At 43.8% G+C, this 15,013-nt stretch overlaps 2 long non-coding RNA genes across 3 annotated transcripts; one reads left to right on the plus strand and one right to left on the minus strand.

Moving 5' to 3' along the window:
- Positions 1–3,848: 3,848 nt before the first annotated feature.
- Positions 3,849–7,272, minus strand: LOC143258881 (uncharacterized). 2 transcript variants are annotated; one of them, XR_013032819.1, is made up of 3 exons: positions 5,852–7,272; positions 5,001–5,237; positions 3,849–4,916 (listed from the first exon to the last, which is right to left on the minus strand). It is a non-coding gene; the product is annotated as an uncharacterized LOC143258881 (long non-coding RNA). The 2 variants fall into 2 exon arrangements; XR_013032818.1 differs by having other exon boundaries at positions 3,849–5,237.
- A 343-nt stretch (positions 7,273–7,615) lies between these two features.
- Positions 7,616–10,627, plus strand: LOC143258882 (uncharacterized). Its single transcript, XR_013032820.1, has 2 exons — positions 7,616–10,293; positions 10,384–10,627. It is a non-coding gene; the product is annotated as an uncharacterized LOC143258882 (long non-coding RNA).
- Positions 10,628–15,013: the final 4,386 nt, after the last annotated feature.

Consider the following 15,013-nt stretch of genomic DNA (forward strand, 5'->3'; position numbering starts at 1 on the left):
ACGACCATAAAAACGAGCAGCAAGGCTCTCTCCACTTCTCGAATAGTCCATTTTTGTTTCCAAACTGAGCATCAATTGGGGAGAATTTACTGTATAATCAACTTCCGTGCGAACTGTTCGAAATGCAATATACTTCTCCGAATTATTGATAATTTTTTAACGTAATCACGAAAATACTGACAACGCAGAACATAAATCACTCGTGGTTACTAAATCGATTTATTTTTTGAAGCAAGCTATTCCACTATACGGCACTGACGGAAAGTCGGCCGGAAAGCTCGAGCGTTGTAACGAATGCCGAATTCGAAAAGATCAACGTTTCGCACGAGCGACGGAATAGGATCCACGGATCTCGCGATCGGATCGTCCGAAAGGATTGGCGTCGCGAAACACGAGACTCCGGCCTTGAAGAAGGATGACTCCGCGGCCGGAAGAAGCAGTCACGTGCGGAATAGACGATCGTTGCCGTAGGTCGGCAACATCTCCGTGACAAGACGTATTTATTGGCCGTCGAAGGAGAGGAACGCGGATGATAGAGGCAACACGGCGGAGGTCTCCGACGAGCAAATTAATTTCCAGACCTATTTATACGCGGAGCCGTGAGAAGCGGCCGGGCCGCGTAACCGTCCCGTATAATGCGAGCCGCGCGTTGTATAACGATCACGTTTTTTGCCCGAGGCGCGTCGATACGCCTCTCCGCGAATCCACGGGATAGGAAAACGGCTGCACCCTTTCTGCCGTCCGCCCGGAACCATAAGCGATCCTTCTTCGAACATCGTTACCACGGATACACAAAACTTCAATGGGAAACCTTTATGCAATCGTTCACGTTTCTCGCTCGTAGTCGTTTTTCTTACGCGTACGGAGGCTCCGACTCGAAGATCGAGGATTGAAGATATCTCAAGGCTGAAGTTCGGAGGCGATTGCAGAGGCACTTGGCTCGAGAAGCTCATTTTTTAGCTATTTATTCTGCCGCCTCGATTTTTGCGCTTTCCTACTGGTCCTTCTCTTTAACCCTTTGTACTCGAAGCCATTTTAATTGTAAATCTAAACCAATTTTTCTGTCTTATAGTATTTCCATTTCACACGACAAAGTGCATTTGATGCACATGAAATTGCGTCTTGCGACGACTCGTGCAACAGTTACACTTTAAACAATTTTTCAAATTTGAACTTTGTTAACATAGAAATTATCTTAGAACGTGATACAACAATTTTACCGGTGCCTCGAGTCACCACTCGAGAGTGCAAAGAGTTAAACCTTTTCCACGGCTGAAGCAGGTACAAAAGACAGTCGACGAAACGTGACAGCTTATTATAAATAGAAAGCAATAATTGCTCAGACATAATGGAGAACTGCAAAATCGTTCGACATAATCTTCCCTATTCGCATACACCGAATTCACGATCTCTCTTATATAGAACGATAAGTCCAGCTCACTAATCCCCGTCCCAAACACAGTTTTAACACTAAATCGTACATTGCCGGGCGTTTCGACAGTTTCCACCATTTTTATTTCGAAATTGTCGACACCGTAAGTACGCCCGCTGCAACGAAAACGTCGAAACGTTTCAGTCACTTCAGCTTTGCTCGTCTTGTAAAACGACTCGTTTTTAGCGCTCGGGAGATTCAGCGTTAATCTAGAAAGTATCGTATGCCCGGAACGTTAACCAAAAATTCAAATGAAAGTATCGAGAAGGGAGAATCGCGCGAATCGGAAGAGAAAGCGGCGATTAGCCGATGAGGCAGCGGGTACGAAGTAAAAACGTGCGGCACCAGGTTGGATTAAGGATACAAATCCTCGGCGGAGTGTTCATAAATTAATCGCGCAGACAGGGCGATCGTAAACACCCGCAGGATCCGGGGGATGCGAATTATCGAGGAAAGGAGGAAAGAGACGCGAACGGAGAGAAGGGAGGGAGAAAGAGAGAGAAAGAGAGAAAAGAGAGAGAGAGAGAAGCTCGGCGTAAATTATGATCAAGTTCGGTCCAGACGGAAAAAATGGTCGACCATGGGGATTGGATCACGGCGAAGGACGGCTGGTTGCGCACCGCGGTCCTTGGCCGGCCACCCTGATCGCTCCTTTTTGTCCGACATCTTTTATTCTCGCTTTGATCCTCGGTGAGGCTCGTTGGCGATTCGGATCGTTCTTTGTCGCCGATGGGACGCGGCAATCTCGAAAAATCAGCTGCCATCGCGGCGCCGGCGACGAACTGAGATCCTACGCGGAGACATCGGCGAAAAAGGAGGATGATAAAGATTTTTTTCGACGCGGCGTGACGCGGCGCGCTTTGTCCACGCGCGAGCAAATCGAATCGAAAAATTCCTTAGAACCAGTCTTTAAATAGGATGATGTGTCTATTAGTCATTCGCCGAGGCTGTTAGTCACGGTTCAGCGTAATTATCGGTTTAATCGTGGGGTATTAACTGTGTTGCAACCGGCTGATGCATAAGCATTGCTTGGTATTGCGTGGACTGATAAATATTAAGGGAAACGGGTGATAATATGCGGCGACACGTGAGCCACGGAGACGCGGGCACGTGCAGCCGGCGGATTCTTTTGAAAAGTTTTTAAATATCGACTTTGTCAAGGTGCTGTACGATTAATTCGATTACTCGGATGATTTGTTATCGAGGCCTCGAAACGAATCGTTAGAGAAATTATTAAAGAGGACGTTCTTCGGTCGCGCAGAGACATTTTCGTTCGGAAACATTTGTTCCGCGGGTATATATCGCAAGACTGAAAAATTTCGCTTCGCTAGACGTTCGTGCAATCGCCAAAACTGTCTGTATTGCACAGAGATCTGTAGTTTACTCGCGATCCGCCGTTTCATTATTTCACCGCGGATGCTTATGCAAGACACAAATTTATTTATTTATCTCTTCATTCTTTTATTTATATGTACGAGCAAAAAGCCATTTTTACAATAAAAAAACCAAGAAGCTAACGTTAATATCAATGCAGAATCAGCGAAACGGCGTTTTAGGTACAGTATATGTAAACTCGTTTTAAGGTGGTATTGGCAGCATGATACAGCAATTTCTCTCTAATTCGTGCTCAGATCGCGCACAAAACTGGACACTTTGGAAAGAGGAGATACGATTATAGTTACCGATTGTCGACAACTATAAAAACGAGACTCAAGGCTCGCATAATGGTATCTCCTCTTCCCAAGTTGTCCATTTTTGTGCGCAATCTAAGCGCGTATTAGGGAAGAAATTACCGTATTTGCAAAATGTGTAGAAATCGAAGGGAAGGAGGGTCCGCAAAGAGTCGACAAAGAAACCGTGTCGGATCGACTCGACTCGATCGATCGCAGCAGCACCTGTCGATGGCTCGCGCCGCGTAATCCTCGTGCTAGTCGTTGTGTAACCCTCACGTTTTGCCGAGCTCACGTGCTGGTCTACCTGTAATCAGTCATCAGACGCAATTATCGTGAGCGCAACCTCGCAGCAACCGCGCGCAACGATACGCAACCCGATACGTGCGTTGTCTTGTTCGGGAACTCCGATCGGCGCGGCGCGGCGCTTTAATCTTGACCGAGGGCTTCATGGTTACGTCCCCTTCAAGCTTGGAGAACCTTTGCAACCGTTCAGCAGGGAAAGTAGCTCGAGCTCCATGGAATTCTGTGCCAATCGATAAATTTCTATATCCGCTATCTTCCAAAATAAAGGGAACCCATGATCTCGAAGCAATTTCGGCGATGGAAACGAAAGTGCAGAGTCACTGTTGCTTCCAATAATTACTCTTCGTAGATTCTACGAATCTTCGCAGAATCCGATGTAAAATATTTGTCAACGATGACGATCACTTGCTCGGATCTAATAATTAATTTTTGTGCCAACGTGATCGTAACTTCTGCAAGAGGCAAGAAAACTGAACGAGCTCCCAGCATCGTGCATCTTTTATTTTTGTTGCAAATTAAATGGAATCGTTGATAAACAACGATATATTTATAATATGTAAAATATACATTTTAAATGTACAGAAACGTCTTTAATCAATTATTCGTAAACTCGATCTCGGCTCTGGTAATCGGATAGCAAAATACATATATCCAATCGGATCCGTGAACGAAAAGTGAAACGAAACTACGAACGTACCGAAAATATTAAATCACAAAGTGTCGTTCACATCGTGAAACTCCGACAATTTTAACCCTTTGCACTCGAAGCTATTTCAACTATAAATCTCGAATAATTTTTCTGGCTTATAGTATTTTTATTTTATACGACAAAGTGCATTTTATGCATATGAAATTGACTCTTGTGACTCGCGCAACAGTTACGCCCTTAACAATTATTTAAATCTAAATTTTGTTAATATAAAAATTATCTTAGAACGTGATATAACAAATTTTAATGGTGCCTCAGAGTCATCGCTCGAGTGCAAAGGGTCAATTCCGCTAAATAAATGACTTCGATTGTACGGAATTCATGAAACTGCTGGATCGAGGGAGAGTTAGAATGTCCAGCCAGTTGGTAGAATGTAATCCCGAAGTCGGGCAAAAGTAAGTGTGGTGCTAGAAACCCGAAAAGGAGAAACTGAATCCTCGAGAACATTTACGATGGTTAATCGGTTGTTTGCAGAGGACGTTTTTACGCGAAGGTGTCGAAGAAGTAGAACGTGACGATGAGATCAGACAGCTATTAAACCGCAGCGCAGCCGAGAGCTCTTCGAGCCGAATGTATAAGTAGAATGGGACAACCGGGGCAGACGTTTTGCGTGAAGAAATGGTCGCGGTGGCCGCGCCGCGCCGATCCAGCGAAACTCTTGAACTGTTGCAGTAGATCGTGACTGTCGTTGTCAGCCGGCGGTTGGAATTAATCGAACTGGATGAAACGTCGAAGAGTTTTGCTCTGTTAAGCGTCGAGTCGCTCGAACGTCCGTTTCGAGACGAGTTTAGACCTCTTCCTATCTCGATTGAATTAAGAACGTTTTTAGCAAAGGCCAGCTTAGAAGAACCCTAATTAAGTTAACAAGAATATACCTACTCACATAGTTTAAGTTTAACAAATTAGGCTCTCAAAAGAAATTCCAATCGTTGTACCATTGGTATTTGGCTCTGTTGACTGGATGAGTTTACCGACCATTGGTTTAGACCGTTGATTTGTTGTTAACAACGGCTGCAGTGGATTGAGATGTAGCTGATCAGACACCGGTGTCTCGAGAAGGGATTTGAAAGTGTAATTGGATGACTGCGCCGACTGTGTTTGGATCCGGAGATGAAAGATTCTGCACGAGATACAGAGAGGACTTAATCGAATATTTGTAATTGCAGTCGCAGGGGATTGGGACAGCCGTGATCAGACCTAGAAGATTGCGCTCGAGGAGAGATGTAGGATAATCGAAGTACACCTGGCTAATTGCACCGAATCGAGGCAGCGTTCATTTTTGTCGAATTCAAGCGCGATCTGTTTAAACAAGGACCGATGCAGTGTAATCTGGCAACCACGAGCGGACGCAAAAAATAACATTATAAAATTTATCATAATCCGCAACGAATATATAATCGTTTGGAAACAAGCAATTTACACAATTATTAATTGAGTTGATTTGGCCAGACGCCGTGATCGATTGCAGAAAAATTCGAGTGTATCTTTTACGAAGAAAGCTAAGAGGGCTGCAAAAGCCTATCGTCGATCCGCGTCTGGGCGGATCTATTCTGCCCGAGTTCGTCGACCGAAAGACCAAAAGCTAACCGACCTTGCTTTCAATAGCGATCACGGCGGACCATTCCACCGATGCTCGCATCTGATCGGCTTGCATCTGCGAAGCTGCCAAACTCCGTGCGAAAGCACAACGGAACGGTTCCCGGCCGACACCGGAGCTATCCTCTTTAAATTTACCTTCGATCTCGGTCTATCCACTTCGATTGGCTGGCGGCGAGTCAGCGGCTCTTGTATTATATAAATACCCGCGATAAACCATCGACCGTGGAAAGCCGATAGCTCGCTGGTAACGTGGTCGCTCATTATTAGACTTTGTTGCGGGCTCGACCTTAGATCGCGCGCTCGGAGGCTAGATTCTTGGCCGCGGCGGAGATACAGCGGGAGAAAACGCTTCGCGATTCGAGCGCGGGGTGGCAGGCGGCAGACGGGAGACGCGTCTTACGTAACCCGAAGTAGGCGAACGATAGCACGAAGAGTCACGTGCCGGCGCGGCGCGGTTCACCAGCTAAGTCTAACAAGGAGGAAACAAGAGAGACCGTTGTTGCTCGCCGTTTCCTCGACGTTTCCAGTGGGAATTTCGATCCTCAATCCCCGTAGGATGTCGCAGATACGCTGCTCGCGCGTCCGACACTCCGCTGACATTTCCGTCCCCTCTGACCATCGACACGTCCTTACAATGGATTAAGCTTGCTCCCTGATTGTTTGCTGTCTGCCGTTTGCCCTCTGACACGCATCTATCGATTTGGGCGATCGTTTGGAATATACCGACGCCTGTATGATCGTCGGCCGTGACGTTACGATGAATGTACATGTATGTAGTGGCGTGGAAACGGTGGACTGGATTTTTAGAGGATGAGGTGCTGGAATTGGGGAAGACAATCGGTAGGATCCGGTCGGTATGGAACAACAAAAGAACGCGGAGAATAGCGGCTTTCTGCTGGCGAGATGTTTCAAATGTTACACGTAAGATTGTTGTCCTGAAAAGGTGTCCTAAGATTGTTGTCCTTACGGAAGAAACCAGTTCGATTAGGAAAGGGAAAAGGTAAGATAGAGGAGCCAAAAAATTGACATCATTTTTGTGGTATTTTACGAACTTTCGTCTTTTGCATGTTTGATTTTAAGGAGTAAATAATTCGTTGAATTTAGATGAAAGAATTTGATGCGCCTCGTACGATAAATATAAGGTTAATTATGCTTGAAAATAAACAAGAGGCACAGTGATTGGCTACCCCCACCGTAACTAGCTCCACTGCCTTATTGTTTCTAAATGAAGCTGTTTAACACTACCACTGCCGTAACTTAACTCTTTGCACTCGCATGTCGCCGATACGGCGACGCAATATACTTATGTCAAAGTGACGTCTCTTTTTAATTACTATCTTTCTTCATAATGTACGGTAATCACGTAAAATACATGAAGTAAGACAGAAAATCTTTTATTTATTGGCTCCTATAAAATTTCCCGGCAGCACAATGATTTTGATTTCAATTCGACTTTGTATAACGAGATCACTATTTTTGCAAAATCTGTTCCGGGACTGCGAATCTCTGCGCAAAATAGAAATCTGCATGATTAGTAAGATACATAGAGAGCTGCATAGAACTTTCTTTCTTTCGTTAATGATTTTAATAGTTCGAAAATTACAATTGAATCCTCTTTATCCCTTCACTGTTGAAAATTTCACGTGGTCAATTTTGTGACAGACGCATAAAATCCGCAGCCTACCAATAACAAACCGAACTTCGAACCACGAAGAACTGTGTCGGAGGCAACGACGAATCTCAAAAACCGAAGATAGCTGAACGCCGCGCCTATGACCGGTATAATAACATCGAGACGCTACGAACGTCTAATTGAATATCGAGAAACAATCAATATTTCATCGACTCCGACACCGCGCGGATGCCTTTCCGCCAAGAGACAGCGACGAAGAAATGCGTGTGCAGGAGAACCGAGAAAAAAATCACTATTTGCTCGGTTCGAACGACTGGGCGTGAGTCACTCGACGTCTTTCCGACACGTGACCCAAGGATTATCGATGGCTCTTGCGCACAAAAACGCTCGCATATTACGGGCCGCGGGTTGCGTAAACAGCGGCGTTGCTCGCATAACCACGGCCGTCACGTTTCGGCCGGGAAAAGAGCGTGATAACGAGCCGCCGTCGCGTCGTTTCAATCGGCGCGGCCTGCACGTGACCGAGCGGAACGACCACGGTTTCGGAACTTGCGGTCCGCGGCCAGTTTCTAATATCCATATAACCGTGCGAACATAATCTTCGCCGACGAGATTCGTACACTGTAATCCCGTGTTTAGCGCGCCGATACCGAGGCATCGACGGCGATAAGAACGATCTAACACGTCCGGTGCTGCGTCGGGCTCGTATGAGTGACACTTATTTTTAATTAGCTCTTGAAATTCATCGTTATCGCAATACATATAATTGACGAACTGGTTGTTACTGGGATATTTAGGATACAAAAGAGCTGAACCGATAACAGTTAGAATGGTAACTTTTAATTCTGCATTTTCGGTTTCACCGATTGAATAACATTGATATCGTGGACATTTTTCGTATCGATGTTCGGCACTTAACGTGTTAATGGCGGCCAAAGCGAGTTCATCGTCCCGATTCGGCAGAAATAAGGAGCAATTTGAATAAGAGAAACAGTAGAGACTTTTCGAATGAAGGGAAAACTAACACTCTAAATGCACTCGAGCGGTAACTCTGAGGCTCCACTGAAAACTATTATATCAGATTTGTTTGTAAATGTAAAGCATTGCAATTGTTGCAACGTAACCATCGCAATTTATAATACTAGAGAATTTAATCGGCATAAAATGCACCAAGTTCTACAACGTGAAAATATTGTAAGTCAGGAAAACTATTTTGAATTTCGAGTTAAATTGTCTTCCTCGTGTGCAAAGGGTTAAGGGATCGAGAAGCGACTGAAGAATACTCTGTGCTAGTAATCAGAGAGCATTTTAGCGGTACGTAAGCAGAGGACAAATCGATTGTTGGCTGAGATCCCCGGAATAAGCAGATTACAAAATACAAATCGACCTTGTCGAACGAAGGGACGAACCTCGAGGAGGATTTTCAAAAAAGCCGGGACAAGACGGCTATCGGCTTCTATTCCCGTCCAGGCGGTGATCAATGAGAAGGACGAGCGGCTGATATAATTAACCAGTTACAGGCGCGAAAACCGCTCTCTGGTCAAACGGGGCGGCTAACACGCCCCATGCCTTAATAAAAACCGCGCGTCCGCCACAGCGTGGCAAACCTGCATCGATTGGAATTTATTTCTAGGCGACCTCTCTTCTTTTACGACCAATTATGTCCGAGACATCTGCGCCGAGCTTGTCCGGGATTGATTGGACACCGCGATTAGTCCCGATATCGGACTGAAACGGCGCGGCGCGGCACGGCAACCAGCGAATAATTGAGGACGCGAAGAGGCAGATCAGCCTGCGAAACAAAACCTAGCTATTAGGAGTTAACCGTGGATCCAACAAAATGAGCTATCAAGGCTCAAGTTCGGGCCTAACTGCGGCTAGTTAGAGCGTAATTGTAGTTGTACCGCGAGGAGCCGAACTTGATCTAACTCTATCATCTTCGGGACTGAGCGAGCCGCCGCGCGGCTCGTCTTCAGACCTCGGAGACGATTTAAATTGGATCGAGGGAATCCGAGGCAAACTTGACCCGACCATGGCTGTGGATCTCGCGGCTGATTTCGACGAGACGTTGCGCTACGATATTTACGTCGCCGTAACCTGGCGACGATTTAGAATTCCGAATTTCGAGAATATCGAAAGAGCTAACCGGGCAATTAAGATCTAATCTCGCGACCGACCGAGCCACATAGAAACTTCATAGCTATCGCGCTGAGAGGATGATCCGAATCTGATATTGGCAGAACAAGGGATTAAACTTGACCTAACTTTGGTTTAACTTCGTTTAGCTCTGGGTTTAACTTCGAAGTCGATTCGATCCACTAACGGTAAGTTAGGTTTGCTGCCTCTGGCATGGCTTTGCCACAGAGGTGGAACGCTTCGAACCTAATTTTAAACTTCATCAACACAAGAGACAGATTCGATCTTTCTATCACGAAAGTTCGGTAACTTTCAAGTAAATCGAAAGCCGAATGAAACGATCCGAGGACGTTTATAGAAATCGATGGCGGAAATGAAGGCATAGGCGGAGTTCGCTCCGCGCCACAAGCGGATTTCTATATTTAAACAACTACGATGATATTATTGCTAACGGGAAGCGTAAACAATGATTGCGCAACGTGACGCAACCGTTATCGACTGCGAGAAGCGAGGAAAGGATCCGGGCTGATTCGATCAAGGCCCGAACATTTACAAATATCGATTATCGAAGGCGATAGGCTGCGACGTTTCGACGTTCTCACCTTGAAACTTGTCCAGACAACATTCGCACAGTTTTTAATAAACTCGTCGCATGCTTCCCTTATCGGATCCCGAAAGAACGCAACGCCCAAACAGGATATCTGTACATGGGTGCGTGCATTCCGAAATTCTTCGAAATTTTTGCCACGATCTCCGTTTGGAGATTTTGGTGTTTTTCGTACACCACTTGACGCGAAGAATATATCAGGTGCGTTTGACAGTTTAATGTCATTTCATGCATATCAGTCAATGTTGTTTATAACAGACGGTGTGTATTTTGTGTTTCGTTTCTTTTCAGCAAGTAAACAAATTTGGAAATCATCCGCAAGGTGAACACAACAAAATTATCATATTTTAAGCGTGATGTTTTTGGTTTGATTTTTATATTATAATTAAATATCATACACACACATAAATGTGTAATTTATAGTAACTATGTATTTATAGTAACTATGTATGTAACTATGTTATAGTAACTATGTATTACTTACTCAGTCTTTTGTTTTTTATACAGTAAAAGAAAATTCTTTTTCTTTCTTTTATTCATGCAGTCTGTTACAATCCCCACTTGCGACTTTTTAAAAAATATAAAACATTTTAACAACAAAACATAATTTCAATATGATCATATTGTTACGCAACCGTTTGTGCATATACATAACTTTTCCCGTCAGAAATTCAAAAAAGAAAATATTTAGCGATGAATAATAATAACTCCTTTTATTGATTTATTTTATTTAGTTTCGATAGTTATTGAATTTTTAAGAAATCGGCTCACGATGTGAAAAGCGAAATCATCTCGGGGGAACACGAACCGTTCAAATAAATTCTTATAATTGCTACAAGCTTATTCAAGTTTTCAGAGATCATGGTACGAACAGAATTCCGTTCGTTAACCCCTTGCACTATGATTTCTTTCACAACTCCGGTGATTAACAATTCATCGTACTCAATCATTTTCTTGACAGAACAAGACGATCTCTGTTTCGATTTAGAAGAAACGAAAATTGTTCAGATTTAGCAAATTATGTACGAAATGTCCATCACAAGCCGACTCATAGTTACAATTTCTTTGAAGAAAAAGAAAACACTGATAACTTACACCGATACTTAACACGATGAGCCCGGCACCGATAATGCTGTAATACATGCAAAACCAAATCATATTTTTGTTTAGAGTGTTTCAATAAATTTCATTAAAATTACTACATTTATTTTTTAACTATGAAACTGTCGGCTCAGGAATCTATGCTCTCCAAACGAAAAGCCCACTGTTGGTCTCCAAGGCCCGATGCCGATCAAACGGAAAGTTCGCTGTCTGTCCGTAGGAACCAACGCCGGGTTCAACGTGTTAACAGATCGTTAAACTATGGCAAGGGGTTAATATTCGGTATGAAACTCCGTGATACGTTTGTAAAATGTAGATTAAAGATTCGACCGTAAAAGTACACCTTTCTCCGAAAATGTTTCAGAACTCGGCTCGTTTCAGCCGAGTTTGCGGTTGGCTTGTTCACCGTATCTTGGACAAACCTAATCGAAACCGGCACGATCCTAGTCAGCTGGTCGTTGCACCCCTGAGTCTCCGTTCAAGGCACCCACGCGTTCCTCCCCCCCTACCTCGCAGGGATGAGAGATGCGAGACAGAGCGTTTATGCTCGCGAAGGTCTCGCATGCGATAATTAGGATAGCCTGGTTGGAATTACGCTCGGCTAATTAACTAGTTAGGAATAAATTACCTCTTTTACCTGTCGCGACGCGTCGCGCCGGTATCGTTACGTAACGCGCGGCTATTACCACGCTAACTGCACCTCTCAGCTCCCCCGACGAGATATCATTACCGTCGATAGTTTACCTTCGCTTTTTGCGTCACCGTGCCGATTATGCGAGCCTGCCCGTTTATCCCTTTTCCCTCGCCCTTTCCGGCGAAATCATTTTTATTCGCCGCCGATCGCGACACACGGTTTTCTATCTCCTTTAACACCTCGCCCGTACTTTCACGGTGTCTGACTCGTGATGGAAATTTCTGGTGGCAAGCTTTTTCATGCAGTATCTAATTACCGTTCTCCCGTCGCCAGTAGTTAATCGTTCGAGTAAATGCAGGCACACGGTAAATGTAAATTTGCTTTTCCTTCGACTAGATGTGATTGCAATCGAAAGAGTTCTAATCAAGAGTCCTTAAGAATACCGCGAAATGTTTCCGCGACACCTAGGTCGTTTCTACTATCAAGAAACATCACGTTAACGACGTAATTTACATACGATCTAAAAATGACGAAAGCACCACGCGCAAACTAAAGCGTTCGATTAGACCGAAGTCTGTCCCTCCAAGAAAGATTTCTGCTGGTAAAAAGAATGTGTAGTAAACTCTACTTTTTTCTGTTTTTTTTTCCTTAATTTTCAATGTGCTCGAATCTGAAATGGAACCATGTGCTATAATGCGATTATATATATATATATATATTAAATATTATTATATATTATTAATATTATTAAATATATATTAAATATTGTTATATATTATTTATATATACAATAAATAAATAAATATATATTTTTTTTTTTATTATTTAATAATATATAATAATATAATATATAGCATAGTATATATATAGTATATATATAATATATATATAGTATAGTATAATAAATAGTATGTTGCACCAACGATAGTAAAACGGCATAAAAATATAGAGACGTGTAACTTAGGTCCAATGGCATCTTATCTTATTTCTATAGAAGTGCATAAATATACGGCAATTGTAATTGAAGCGATCCATGATCAACGACGCGCCATCTCTGGGCGCGGGACCGCATCAGTAAATAATCGGCATCGATCATTGGATCCGTCCTCGTGGCTCGGGCGAGAAGAGATATTTGCCCGTCCGTTTTCCCTATCGAGGACAAAAGTATCTTCGAGGCTCCGTAGCTGATAGATGGATCGGCTTGAAAAGGATCCATTAAACTATTAAACGATTGAACGATCCTCCCATTGGCCGGCTATATTTAACCCGGCTGCTATTATGCATACAATTACATCACGGCTCGATGAAAATAGTAAATCCGCGAAGTTCATGCGTGGAAGCGGGGCTCGCGCCGGCTCGTCGCGTCGGGCTCCCAGATAAGCCCGGTGCACCGCACAGCTGCACCGTAACCGTGATAACGTTATCAACGCCTTGGACGATGTCTGCAAATATGTTTGCGTTCGAGCCACGGCAGCCCCGAGGCTCCATTATGCCATCCGGCTTGTTATTCGAATCGCCGTTTGTCCTTCCGTGCCGATTTTGCATGGCTCTACCGCTCTCGGAAATTCGTCCGCATGAAATATACCGCGGTATCAAAGTGATCTTTCCGAATGAAATTCAACCTGTAGAGCTCGAATGTATCTCGGGAATTATTTCTGGAACGATTCGGCAGATTGCGAGTCCTAGGAGATTTGCGAAACCGCGTTCAGGTAGAAATCAATTTCTAAAGATGGCCCCGCGAGCCGTTTGCGGGCCGAGGATCTTTATGAAAATTGCAAATCGAAACATTCTAGATTTTGTGAACGTGTATAGCACAGTCTTCCTATCTGTTTCTAGTTAAGCATAAAAATATAATTACCAAAAGGTCGCGAACATTTTAGATTAATGAACGTGTTACCGTCAAATCGGCTTATTTATTTCTAATTAAGAACGAAAATTGCAGATTAACCACAATTAATTTGCTTACTATAATTAATCGAATCGCTAATTGGCCATAAATCGATGACTCTGCAACGTTTAGAACAATGTCCATCTGAATCTCCATTGAAAGAATTTTCTAAAAGTTCGCGTAAAAAAATGTTTCGCTCGCAGTAAATTATCTCGTATTTTCTGATCGGTGTAATAAACTTTTAAAAAATTGATACCGAGAGCTGAAGCAGCATGTTTTATAAACAACTACGGGGGACATTCGCATTAATCACGCGTCAAGGATGAGTCTCGTTGAACGCACGAGATTGCGCGAAAACATTCTCTAAAACACTCTCATGATTATCTTTACGCTCCTCTCGTGTGCCCATGTAACGAACTGCGTTCACGACTTGCATAATTAATTCGTATTTGTTGAAGACGGACGATAAGGCCATCGTTTCGTGCAATTAGCCTTCGCTCGCGTTCCGTTGGTTTTCGTTTCATGTTCGTCAATCGCGATGCCAAGCTCCGATATCGGCGAAACGACACTAGTCAAATGCCGAAATCATTTTCATCAGATACTAACGGCATATTCAAATAAAAGGATATTCAAATAAAATAATATTGCCACAAATCACGAAATGTACATGAAATTTAACGCATCGATTGCTGCCCGATGTTCCGCAGACTCGCTTAATTGGTTGTTTGCTTAACGAAGTAGTTAGCGCGTCGATAAGAATGTGGTTCGACGATGCAACTGATTGGAATTCGATGATTTTCAAGATGAGATCCGAGGTCTCCGGCGACGGTCGATAATTGTTTGCGCAGCTCCCGCGACCACGTGAGTCACATTATTCCCCTTTATCTACGTAAATTCGATCGGCACCGATTGCGCAACGCGTTTATTGTTTACATTCAGCCGACGACGTTGCCGTTTTTACGTCTTTCTATATTTTCGACGAGCGAGCCGATGTAACTGACCTTGCCGAACGATACTGATTGCGTAACGTCGTGCGATTTCTTCATCCCCCGCCCTCTCGACCCTTACCTCTTTGCCATTTCGAATCTTTTCTTTCTTTCGAGGAATATTAACGATCCGATCGCTATCTTCTCTCAACGAGCAGACGATCGTTCCTGATGACTTTCAGCGTTCATCGATCGATCAACCTCCCGTTAATCGATTTCCAATGTGTCTGCTAATTACGGTCTTTAATCAAGCGTGATCCAAATGATAAAGAACGACGTGCACCAATATCCTGATTCAATTATGGCAACTGA

This window comes from Megalopta genalis, chromosome 2 (assembly GCF_051020955.1).
Source record: "Megalopta genalis isolate 19385.01 chromosome 2, iyMegGena1_principal, whole genome shotgun sequence".
In the NCBI taxonomy this organism is placed as follows: Eukaryota; Metazoa; Arthropoda; class Insecta; order Hymenoptera; family Halictidae; genus Megalopta; species Megalopta genalis.